Below are 13204 nucleotides of genomic sequence, written 5' to 3'. Positions count from 1 at the left end.
AGAAGCTTGGGTTGAGGGTTAAGTTGGATACGAGAGAGAGAGAGAGAGAGAGAGAGAGAGAGAGAGAGAGAGAGAGAGAGAGAGAGAGAGAGAGAGAGAGAGAGAGAGAGAGAGAGTGGGTGGGTCATGGGTGAGAGTTAGGCTGGACACGAGAGAAAGGCTTGGGATAAGCTTAGCTGGTGAAGCTTAGATGTGAATCCAGTAATGAGTCACTTGACCACATTGTGTTGACCTTGCCATAATGGACCATTGGATTGACCTGGACATTACAAGCACAACTCACTCCTAGTTTTCTGCAGGTATTATCAACATAAGCTCACTCAAATGATTGAAAACCTGCAATCCACCATGAATGGTCTTAAGTTGAAGATGTCATTAAACTCTAAAATGAAACATGTATCATTTTCTTGTCCCATTAGACGAGGGAACATTTTCCTATCACAGTAAGAATCTACGGGATTTATGAAACTTGTTTCGTGTCTCACAAAAAATAGGAAATGCAAATCATTCTTCATAACTCCAGTTGTTTAATGTTGTTGTTGACACGTAAGGTCAACATACAGATATATCAGGCCAATGATGGTGAGCTGCAGCCTTATATGATGATGATGATGATGATGATGATATTGTGATGTGTAACGGGCGGCTGTACCAGCCTGGTCTATAAGACACTAGACTCGGTTTATTGAGGTGTGTCATTAACAATAAACCACAACTGATATCTCGCACTGCCATGTGTCCGAACTCCGCTCTGGCAACACAATGCACAAATCATGCACAAACTACATGATTGATCACGTCTGATATTCAGTTATAAAACTAAAAATGTCTAATTGTGAAAATAACGAAGAAAATATAATACTAAGAAAAATAAAACATGATTATGAACATTAAACTGTTAAGTAATGTCATTGTAATATTTTCGGACGCTACGCTGCGTCCCGCTGCCGGGCCCCATACTGAGCGTAAGCATCAACGGTCACCTTTCGGTCATCTGTCACTTGACATCACCAGATAACTTTTCCCGTAAGTAAACATCTGTTTTCGCTTACCTTTGCTTTGTGACAATGGCCTTGATTTCACAAATAACTGTTCAACATTTACAAACATATACGTTCACTATTTCCTTGAAAAAATAATGAAAAACCAGTGAATTGTTCATGTACAAGTGTGGTATATTTTGTGACGCTGTTCCCTTACACGATACGCTATTTTCTCACGCTTAATAAGCATGTTTACTGTGTAATGTCTACATTTGTTTTCTTGTCAGTGATAATGATTTTGGCTCTTGAGGATTACCCCCCCCCCGGCCCCTCCTTCCCAATAAATCATAACAATAATAGAGAGTTGACACCAGTTCATGAGCAGTGGGCGCCATGCCCAGTGCCCCGTATTGAGCGTAGAGCAAACAAGGAGTAAACGATATTGGTTGTCGATATTTAACGGTCGGCCCGAATTAGCAGAGTGTACATAGTGTGCGTGTGAACGATGGTGTGATCAGCAGGCAGGTTGGAGTTTCCCAGCACAAGGTAGCACCATGATACAGTGGCCCAGGACACCTGGCATCAGTGTGGGGTGGGCGGCACAAGGTAGCACCATGATACAGTGGCCCAGGACACCTGGCATCAGTGTGGGGTGGGCGGCACAAGGTAGCACCATGATACAGTGGCCCAGGACACCTGGCATCAGTGTGGGGCGGGCGGCACAAGGTAGCATCATGATACAGTGGCCCAGGACACCTGGCATCAGTGTGGGGTGGGCGGCACAAGGTAGCACCATGATACAGTGGCCCAGGACACCTGGCATCAGTGTGGGGTGGGCGGCACAAGGTAGCACCATGATACAGTGGCCCAGGACACCTGGCATCAGTGTGGGGTGGGCGGCACAAGGTAGCACCATGATACAGTGGCCCAGGACACCTGGCATCAGTGTGGGGTGGGCGGCACAAGGTAGCACCATGATACAGTGGCCCAGGACACCTGGCATCAGTGTGGGGTGGGCGGCACAAGGTAGCACCATGATACAGTGGCCCAGGACACCTGGCATCAGTGTGGGGTGGGCGGCACAAGGTAGCACCATGATACAGTGGCCCAGGACACCTGGCATCAGTGTGGGGTGGGCGGCACAAGGTAGCACCATGATACAGTGGCCCAGGACACCTGGCATCAGTGTGGGGTGGGCGGCACAAGGTAGCACCATGATACAGTGGCCCAGGACACCTGGCATCAGTGTGGGGTGGGCGGCACAAGGTAGCACCATGATACAGTGGCCCAGGACACCTGGCATCAGTGTGGGGTGGGCCTGCCTGCGCGGGACACAGCCATCATCATCCACAATAACCCCTTGACCAGTGCCGCCAGCAGCCGTCCGTCCACGACTTGTGCACATCATGATGATGACACACGATCAACACCACCACACCAGTGGTCTGTATGGCCCTACACCAGCAGTGGTCTGTATGGCCCTACACCAGCAGAGATGTCACAGCTCACGGAGGCCAACATGGAGAGCAGTAATGGAGTATGTATCACAGTATACAGACAAGCCTGCTACATACATGTTGGGAAAACCTGGTCTACTGTGAGAGTTTGACGCCGAACCAACCATCTCTCTCTCTCTCTCTCTCTCTCTCTCTCTCTCTCTCTCTCTCTCTCTCTCTCTCTCTCTCTCTCTCTCTCTCTCTCTCTGTATTAGACATTTCCACCGCACTGGTGTAGGCGTAGGTGATCAATTAAAGATATGATAAATTCTTTATCACTACCAGATTCTTGCCCCTGTATCTTAGGTCAGGTTGGTGTAGTCATTATGTAGACAATTGATGGTAATGTAAGACATCTTGTGCCACACATCCCGGGATAACTCATCCCATCATACCAGGATGATAACGCTTATCTAAGGTATCTCATGAATCATCATCATCATGTATTATCCCAGATATGAAGCCGCACGTACGTGTGGCTGGAACCCAGGCAGGTGGCACAGTTGGTGTCGGGTTATAAGGATGGCTTGAGGCAGGTGGTGTTGCTGGCAGGTCCAGGACAGTTCACGGGGAGTATTAAGTATATAGAGGTGTTGGAGGAGGTCCTGCTTACTGCTGAGGAAGGCTCATTCTCCCATGACAACACCACATACCTCCTCGTGCAAGACAACTCGTACATACACACGAGCAACGTTGTATACAGTGGGTTCCAGACTCGTCCACACATTATGTTGGTGCCACATCCTGGCATATCATGGCTGGAGCTACAGTCAGGGTGTGGACTGCTCTTGTCAGGGAAGGTGGGCGGCAGGAGCCGTAGCCGGGCACGGGTACTGCTCACGTGAGCCAAGATGGCCAGATATGAGGGGCCACCTTGGACACGGTGGAGTCCGGAATGTGTGATCGTCCATGACTGACAGGTTAGGTGGTGTCATAACAACAACGGCGGCTGCTTACACCAAGTACTGATGGTAATACAAGTCAGTTCCTGGCTGGCTAAACGTGGTCACCTTCTCTAACATACAATGAACCATTACACATGAACCTATACTATATAATGACAACCTTGTAATATGGATCTGAGAATCAGTGATTGCAAGTCGTGTGTTTACTTCAATACTGTTAACATATCTCCTCCTCCATCTATCATGAAGGTCAACCTTGTATTGTACTCCAACACTTGCTGACCATAAGATATCATACCATCATAACAGCCACTACCCTGCTATCACACATTATCTTTTTTAACACGTGACTTGGTGCTGACGTCAGCTACACTGCTATAATGATACACATTATCTTGTTGTAAACACCGTTGGGCTATGTCTGATGCTTCATTTCTTATGTTCATATAATCCTATGGTTTATATTGCTTTAATTGTGTCGTTAAGCACATTGTGCACATTACAGATACACTGAAATATGTTCCAGTCATCACAAGTTACAGAGTATGTGGCAGTCAGAATAATCTTTTAGTACCTGTACATATCTTGTGGTATCCATATTTAGTATGTATTGTCCAGACGGATATCTTAATAAACTTTAAATTCAGATAAATAATGTAAAACATGTACGTATACACTTGTAGATATATCTATATGCATGTAAATGAGGCAGATGAATGTGTTATGTACTTACAATGTTGCTGAAAGCTAAAAGGTTCCGGTAAGAAATATAACGAGTATTCTGGTAAATGATTTTTGTATAATAAATATGTATTGTGCTGCATTATGTAACTGTCACAAAGCCAAGATCTTTAAGCCAAAATCCGTTAAGGTCTGGAAGAAGTGATGAAAGGCGTTGAGAATATATATCTATTAATGATTACAAAACACAGACTATGTTCTCCTCTTGGTGTCTAAAAGATGACCTAACACAAGACGACTACTTTAAGACCAAAGTTTTTAGACTTTTAACAAATTATTTACCATTACGTCCCTTTTCTCTCAGCATCATTTTTCAGGATTACTTCAAACAAATGCAACGTACCTAATATTCATTAGGTATAGATATTTCCTGAATGATCTTCGACAATGTGTTATATAACTCTTCGTTAGTGAAGTTCGTGTAATGGATCATGCATTACAAAGTTGTGTCTATCCACACAAGTGTTACACATCCCAGGTAAAGATATTTCCTAGATATGGCGTCTGTCCAACACAGATTATGTTATCTGTAAATATTTGTACAAAGTTCCCCTGTTGGGCGATACTTAAAACTTTCGTATTAAAGTTGATCAGTTGTAAGTGATCAAGCATTACAAAGGTGTGTCCATTGCCACAGGTGCTACTGATCCCGGGTAAAGGTATTTCACCATCTTTGTTTCCTTAAACATTATAGTTATGCATGTTTCATCCCTGATTCCAGCCTTACAATCGATTTTTTTCTCCTTATCCTTATCATATAATTAGTTAGTTGAAGTGTAAAACACGCTTTTGAGCCCAGTCACTTTACTGTGTTTCTCAAATGATACCATTGAAATGGTGTTACCGGACTCCAACTGTAAGTAGTTACACCTGGAGTGACAAGTCACCATCGGCAAGGCAAGTAATCCACGAGTAACTGAATTTGTCTTGGCTGTGACTTGCCCTTCCATTAATTACATATATTAAAATGTGACAGTAAGAATCAAAAGCCAGAGGAGGAGGAGCAGCACACATTGCTCATGATGTTTATGTATTGGCTTTACATCTTGACTAATAATTACACCTACGTCTTTCTCCTTCCTTGATAGTTCTATTTCTAAATCTTATGATGATCCTCTAATTTGCCTGCTATGTGCACAAGGTGTATCATTTTGCGTATACCTACAGTGAATATCACTGGCCATTGTACACTGTACAACGATACGCTGTTAATCTTTCTGCAGTCGTCTTGCGTCATCGTACCAGTTGATAATGTTGGCTGATTTTGCCATCGTGAAATTGCTTTTAGTAATCAATGTCTCTTATAGATATCAAATATCAGGAAAATCTATCAAACTCGTAAACACAATTTGACTGCATGTGCGAAAAATCGGATATAAGTTTCAAGGATTTTTCTGAAGAGAAGTATAGAACAAGACAGATCACATTTATTGTATCACATATCAGTTCACCAGATAAAGACACCATTGTAACATATTGTGAAACTAATATATAGCATGATTCATGTACAAGGACCATCTTCTACACATGACCAATATTTCACAACCATCACAAAATGATTCACTGATAAAGCCAGTGTATGTAATGTCCTTCCTTTTCCTCAGCTCATTAGACATTTTCCGTGACCCAACCTATATGTTATTTGTCCCCTCATTTGTGACCTTGTAGTTGTTGTACGGTGGAGTAATGCTTGACTTGCTATACTGAGGGACAGACACACTGACACAAGCCATGTTGTAGTTGTTGTACGGTGGAGTAATGCTTGACTTGCTATACTGAGGGACAGACACACTGACACAAGCCATGTTGTAGTTGTTGTACGGTGGAGTAATGCTTGACTTGCTGTACTGAGGGACAGACACACTGACACAAGCCATGTTGTAGTTGTTGTACGGTGGAGTAATGCTTGACTTGCTATACTGAGGGACAGACACACTGACACAAGCCACTGTTGGCTAAATTAAGAAAAAATGAAGAGAATTGTTTCTTGAAAGATTTATCAAATCTAAGTCATTCATCCTTTTCTTTTTTTAGGAGTCAATTACAAATTAAGACAACTAGTTTTCCATTACAAGAATTATAGAGCTCACAAAATCAATTCAAAATTTACATAGTAGGTATACATTCTATCAAAATGTGTTTAGATGAAATTCTGATTCTTTAATGTTCTTACCAGTTCAGACTATGAAAAAACTTTACATGACAAATAAAGCCAGATAAGAGTGTGTCATAAGACAAGATCCCCTGCCCAGCTGGGACTTGGCCAAACATAAACAACCACTTTCTTATAGACGATTAGTCAAGGTTCTGGGTCGAGCACCAGGATCTATTGACTTCCGTCCGACATAATATATTTTCTCTCATCATCACCACACTCCCGGCACCCATCAATAAACCCTTCCCAAATTCCTCACTTCCTTATAAACTCGTCCCTGTAGTCAACAATTAAGAAACCTAAACCGACCAAAAAGCATTACGTTGTTCAACAATGTAAACCCCAGCTAGGGTGAGCCATAGACACTCTTACGGTATATTGTGATGGACGAAGGATTTACTCCCAGGTAATGTATTACACATCTACTTAATCTAAGAACCTATCACTTATTATCATATAATACAAATGACAAGAATGTATTTCCCTTTTGGATTCATATCGAAAATTTACGAAATAATTTATTTTGACGAATTATCTTACACGACAATTAATAAAATCCCATAACTTTTCTGGAGCACAGGGTACAGAAATGTATGTAACGTGAAACCGATGGAATTAACATATCTAACATAAAGATTAACATAATACCATCAAATATTATATTACAAGCTTTTTATCCGGGCTTTACGTATTAAAACGATATTGTCTAAAGAAAAGTAATGTAGGTATTATCAGCACAAGGTTTAGAAGGTCTTGAACAAGTTATGAGTTTATATTCTTCTAAACTTTAGTAATATTCATTGAATATATAATGGAAAATAGACCTTTATGTTTTTGTGATGAACGCTGTAACAAAAATTATCTACGTTTTCCTTCAAGATATTCCTTATCAATTGAAATAATTTTTTAGAGATAACTTTTATCTATTTCAACAAGACACAAAAATGAAGTTTGACAAACTAACGTTCGTTAAATGACAAATAAAGAAATGATATGTGAATTTCAACAACCTAAAGGTAGCTTGTTACGTTCGACGTAAACAATTATAGGTGGAATCCGGTAACACCTCTTGAATAGCATGTGGAAGACAGAGTAGAGTGGCTAGGCTCAGAAGCATGTTCTCCACTTCAACTGACTAATGATATGTTAAGACAACACAAACCACATACATCCATTGTGAGGATGGAATCAGGGATGAAACATCTATAACTAGAAAGGTTAAAGATACAAAGATGGTGAAATACCTTTACCCAGGATCAGTAGCACCTGTGGTAATGGACACACCTTTGTAATGCTTGATCACTTACAACTGATCAACTTTAATACGAAACTCTTAGGTATTGTCCCTCAGGAAAACTTTTTATAAATATTTATAAAACACATATATATGTTAGATATACACTATCTCTAGAATATATCTTTACCTGGGACGTGTAACACTTGTGTGGATAGACACAACTTTGTAATGCATGATCCATTACACGAAATGAACTTCACTAACGAAGAGTTATACAACGCGTTGTTGGAGAACATTAATCAAATAACTATACAGAATTTTTATGTTAGATAAAAGACATTTCTTGATAGTAAACATAAGAAATGATGATGAAAGAAAAGGACGTAGATGTAGATGTTTTATTAAGAGATGAAATATTCCTGCCTTAAATGGTCTCTCTTATAATTGATTTTCTGTTAGATACAAACATGCTAATGTAATCTGTTCCTTATGATCATAAATGTTTATGTTTTTAAAACATTTTTATCATGTCTTAAGGATTCTGGCTTACAGACCTTGGTTCTGAACAACCATTATAATGCAACACAATACATATTTACCATAAATAAATCATTTATCACAATAACCATTATGTTTGTACCAGATTCTTTAAGTCCTCAATCACGTTTGTTAATATATAAGGAATTTCTCCGCCACATTTCAATACATAACATATATCTACACGTGTGGAAATATATGTATAGGTTTTACAGTTTTTTCCTTAGCTTTCTTAATCAACGTACAAGGTATATGTCTAAAGAAAATACTGGATAAAATCCTAAGTTATGTGTGTGTGTGTGTGTGTGTGTGTGTGTGTGTGTGTGTGTGAGCACACATAGTAAAGGTTAAGGGACGGGACAACACGAGTGTACAACTCTCTCCCGTAATACATAAATACTAATCACACACACACACACACACACACACACACACACACACACACACACACACACACACACACACACAGAGCGGCGCCAGGCTGGAGGCGGGGCATCGTGACGTCACAGGCAAGTCCCTCCCCCCGCCAGATCCAAACATGTGTTGTGTCTGGTGATGGCGGTTCAAGATTTCCCACATTAATATTGATCTTTATATTATCATCCACTCCCAAAGTCACCTGGCATTCTTGTGTTTCAACCACAGACGTGATATATGCAACACCAGGCAAACATTGTACCATTATCTGATAGGTTAATTGGTGCACAATCAAGAACCAGTGAATTTCATCGCCGCCATAAGTAAGTAAGGAAGGTGACTTTAATGATGATAAATACGACCTGGTATGGCTGTGTCTACACACTACCGCCATCTGGTCAACATTGTACATACCAACATTTAAACTGTCACATTCAACCACAAGGTTTAAAGTCGCTCATGAAAACGCGAACTTAAAATCTATCCATTTAAATCTACCATTCATCAATAAACATTTAAACACCGTCATTTGAACGTAAACCTTCCAGCTGCGTTATTTTACCAGAGTCCTTTAAGATACGTCATATAAACACAAAACTTAAATGTACGTTAAGCTTGTGCAAACCATCATTGAAACTCAAACTTTTGAATTAGAATTGTAATGAAAATGCGAACTTTTAACTCCGTCAAATTACAGCTATTGTACAAAATACTTAACTTAACTGACAAATTTTAATGTCAGTTAATTTAACGATATCCTTTGTGGCTCATCTCTGAAACACAAACCTTTAAAATTTTGTCTCTAGAACTAACCACAACCATCAAGTTCTATATGTGGAAAGGAAATTTGTATAATCTGTCAAAATTCGTCGTATAACGCGAACTTTTTAAGCCTTCTATTTACCTGGGCCACTCTTCCCTGGCTGCCATTCATATTTTGTCCTTTTAAACAGTGACTTTATTACACTTTCATTCATTCATCATGACTTTATTACACTTTCATTCATTCATCATGACTTTATTACACTTTCATTCATTCATCATGACTTTATTACACTTTCATTCATTCATCATGACTTTATTACACTTTCATTCATCATTCATCAACTAGTTCGTCTCACTGATATTCCATTCATAAACTTCATTCTTGCAGCTTATCATTTCACCGCCATGTTGCTTTTTTAAGGTTTGTAATTCTTTGTACATTTAATGATAGAAGATTCAATGATATTTCTCGTAGTACTGGAGTTAGAGTTGATAATGCCATCTCAGTTATACATTTAATGATAGAAGATTCAATGATATTTCTCGTAGTACTGGAGTTAGAGTTGATAATGCCATCTCAGTTATACATTTAATGATAGAAGATTCAATGATATTTCTCGTAGTACTGGAGTTAGAGTTGATAATGCCATCTCAGTTATACATTTAATGATAGAAGATTCAATGATATTTCTCGTAGTACTGGAGTTAGAGTTGATAATGCCATCTCAGTTATACATTTAATGATAGAAGATTCAATGATATTTCTCGTAGTACTGGAATTAGAGTTAATAATGCCATCTCAGTTATTAACTCTAACTCCAGCACCACGAGAAATATCATTGAATCTTCTATTTCTGAATACACAATTATAATCTTAATATTAGTGATGGTCTATACAAATTGGATAACTTTAATGTTGATAAAATGTGTAAACAATTCACCTTCTTGTCCACATAATAAGTTTATGATGCGCTTGTTGTCTGTCTTGGACAATCACATGTTTACCATAAGGCGTCCAAGTTACGTCTCTTCGTTGTATATCAACTGACTGTTATATTTCTCTCTTGTGTCTCCCTTGATGATGTGATTATTACACGAAAGTGCACTTGGGAGTGAAGGGAATATACTTGATCACGCACAAAATTGTGATCCTTTCCAATATATATATATATATATATATATATATATATATATATATATATATATATATATATATATATATATATATATATCCTCCAGTATGTTTACTTTCGATAATAAGGAACAAAAGAAAGAGCCAAGTAAGTAAATTTCGTCAAAGACATCTCTCTTTTCTAAACGCTGCCTCGCAAAGATTTTCATTAATTCAAATTGAAGAAACAGACGTATTTTTCTATTGTCTGGTTAGCTCAGTGGTAGAGCGTGAGTCTTACACACTTAAGGTCGTGGGTTCGAGACCCACACCAGACATAATTTTTGTCTTTTTCTTGTTTCATTTTGTCCGCATCACATGTGTGCAACATTCAGTATGTTCATCCAACGTTATAGTGAAGATCTTCACATTGAATTGGGGTTTTCGACCTTATCTGAAAGGGTCAGGTCCACCAAGACGTCCTTGAAATCTTCCAGAAGCTTCTGGCGATCCTCCTCCAACTGCTGGGCACATCAGAGTTAACATGGGCCGGACATCGGTTGTGGAACGACTTAATCTGCTTCCGGTAGTTAGCAGGGATGATAATGAGGGCTCTGACCTCATACCAGGTCAGCTTAGTTCCAGTCTATTGCTTAGTTCTAGTCGATTGCTTAGTTCCAGTCTATTGCAACGAAAATAAAAAAGTAAAACTCATTTCTTCATGGAAAATTGAGAGGAAAACACGACAGCAACATGGAGATTTACCCTGTGGTTATTTTGCCGGCTAGTCGGCAACGGTCGGTCAAACACTATTTTGCCTTGGTAATCTCAGTGCTTCATATAATACTATGTCACAAAATATGTTCTTGGGGGCGTAGCTCAGTGGTAGAGCACTCGCTTGGCATGCGAGAGGTCCCGGGTTCAAACCCCGGCGCTTCCATTTTTGTTATTTGGGAAATTCATTGTTTTCAGTCTTATATATATATATATATATATATATATATATATATATATATATATATATATATATATATATATATATATATATATATATATATATATATATATATATATATATCGTCCGATCAGAGAAATTAAGCAACGTTGGGTCTGGTTAGTACTTGGATGGGTGACCGTCTGGGAACACCAGATGCTGTTATCCCTGGGGATAGGGAAGAAAGTATACTTGCCTCGTATTCCCTGCGTGTCGTACAAGGCGACTAAAAGAGGAGGGAGCAGAAGGCCGGAAATCCTTTACTCTCATTTTCAGTTTTCCAAAAGACGGAACAGAGAAGATATAAAGATATTGTAAAGATGTAACTAATATAAGATATAAGAATGAATGGAAGATACGGATGTAGCTGAAACAAGGAGTAATGAAGATTAAGGGGCAATGAAAATTATTCTGTAGTGAAGATAGATGTATATGTTGAGATTTTGTATTGAACATCAAGAAGTAATGATAATGATGAGAGTGTAGTGAAGATGAGGGTTTAGTTGGGGAGTGGCGACAATTGCCTTTACAATGATAATAAGGTGGTAACACAATGAGGAACACAAACTTTCCAAAGCTACGTTCAAGTCAGACTTTGAACTAAGTTCGGTAAACAGAAGAGTGATGTTAAGATGAGAGTGTAGTGAGGAAGAGTATAGTGATGATAAGGATGCTGTCAAGATAGGTTGTGGCGAAGATACGAATGTAGTAGAGATAAGGGTTATCAAGGAGTAAAGTTTATTCAGAATGATTATGTAGTGAAGATAAGAACTATTTCTAGTGAACATCAGGGAGTACAATGATGATGGTATGGTAGAAATAACGGTGTAGTGAAGAAGAGGGTATAATGAAGATATAATTAAGTGAAAATAAGCTAGTAGTGAAGATTCACGTTAGTGAATATGAGGTTGTAGTGAACTTAACCTTATTGACCTGATCCCCCAAATCCTCCAAACTACGTTCAAGGGCCGATCCAAAACCAATCAAAAAGGCTATTTCTCTGTGTATTGTTAGTGGTGGTGGTGGTGTGTAGGTGTGTGTAATCATCTACTTGCACTGTATTAGGAGGGGGTTTTACACTCGTGGGGCCCCGTGTAAGTACGTTGTTTGTGTGAGCGGGTAAAATCTAAAGCCTTCCTTGAAACCAGCTTATTCAAGATAAAGTCATATGAAGATGAGGTTGTAGTGAAGATTATAATAAGCCTTGCATAGTGAAGATAAAGGGATTAAGTAGAGGAGATGTAGTAAAAAAGATTATAGTGAACACAAAAGGATTCAAGCTAAGTGCAGGGTCGGCCTACGGGCTTGAACTTATATTTTAGGTCAAAGGCATCACCAGTACACCCCGGCCAGCCTTAAAGTTTATCCATGCACACACACACACACACACACACACACACACACACACACACACATAAGCATATATATATATATATATATATATATATATATATATATATATGCTTATGTGTGTGTGTGTGTGTGTGTGTGTGTGTGTGTGTGTGTGTGTATATATTTACACTGTACCAGAAGCGTTAACAAAAGCTCATTTGGTGAAATCGTGTTTCCTCACATTAAATGTTATCCCAGATATCAAAAATTCTTCTCTTTGGTCTTTCATTTTCTATGTTTTCCACTTGACTTTCTTCACTCGAAGTGATTTACCGTTCATGTTTTAGATTAAACTATATTTGTCAATTGACCAATTCCCTCTCCCATCTCATCATGACGCTTCTTATTGTTCTTTGATTTGAATCTTCAGTTTTCACCTCTCCTTCAACATGATAACCTCTGAATCTGTGAGTGTGTAATTACCTATTTTTACTGTGTGAGGAGAGAGTTCTACACTCGCCAGGCCAAATC

The sequence above is a fragment of the Panulirus ornatus genome, chromosome 8, assembly GCF_036320965.1.
Source record: "Panulirus ornatus isolate Po-2019 chromosome 8, ASM3632096v1, whole genome shotgun sequence".
NCBI classification, from domain to species: Eukaryota; Metazoa; Arthropoda; class Malacostraca; order Decapoda; family Palinuridae; genus Panulirus; species Panulirus ornatus.
The sequence above is the reverse complement of the archived record's forward strand: the minus strand, read 5'-3'. Positions refer to the sequence as shown.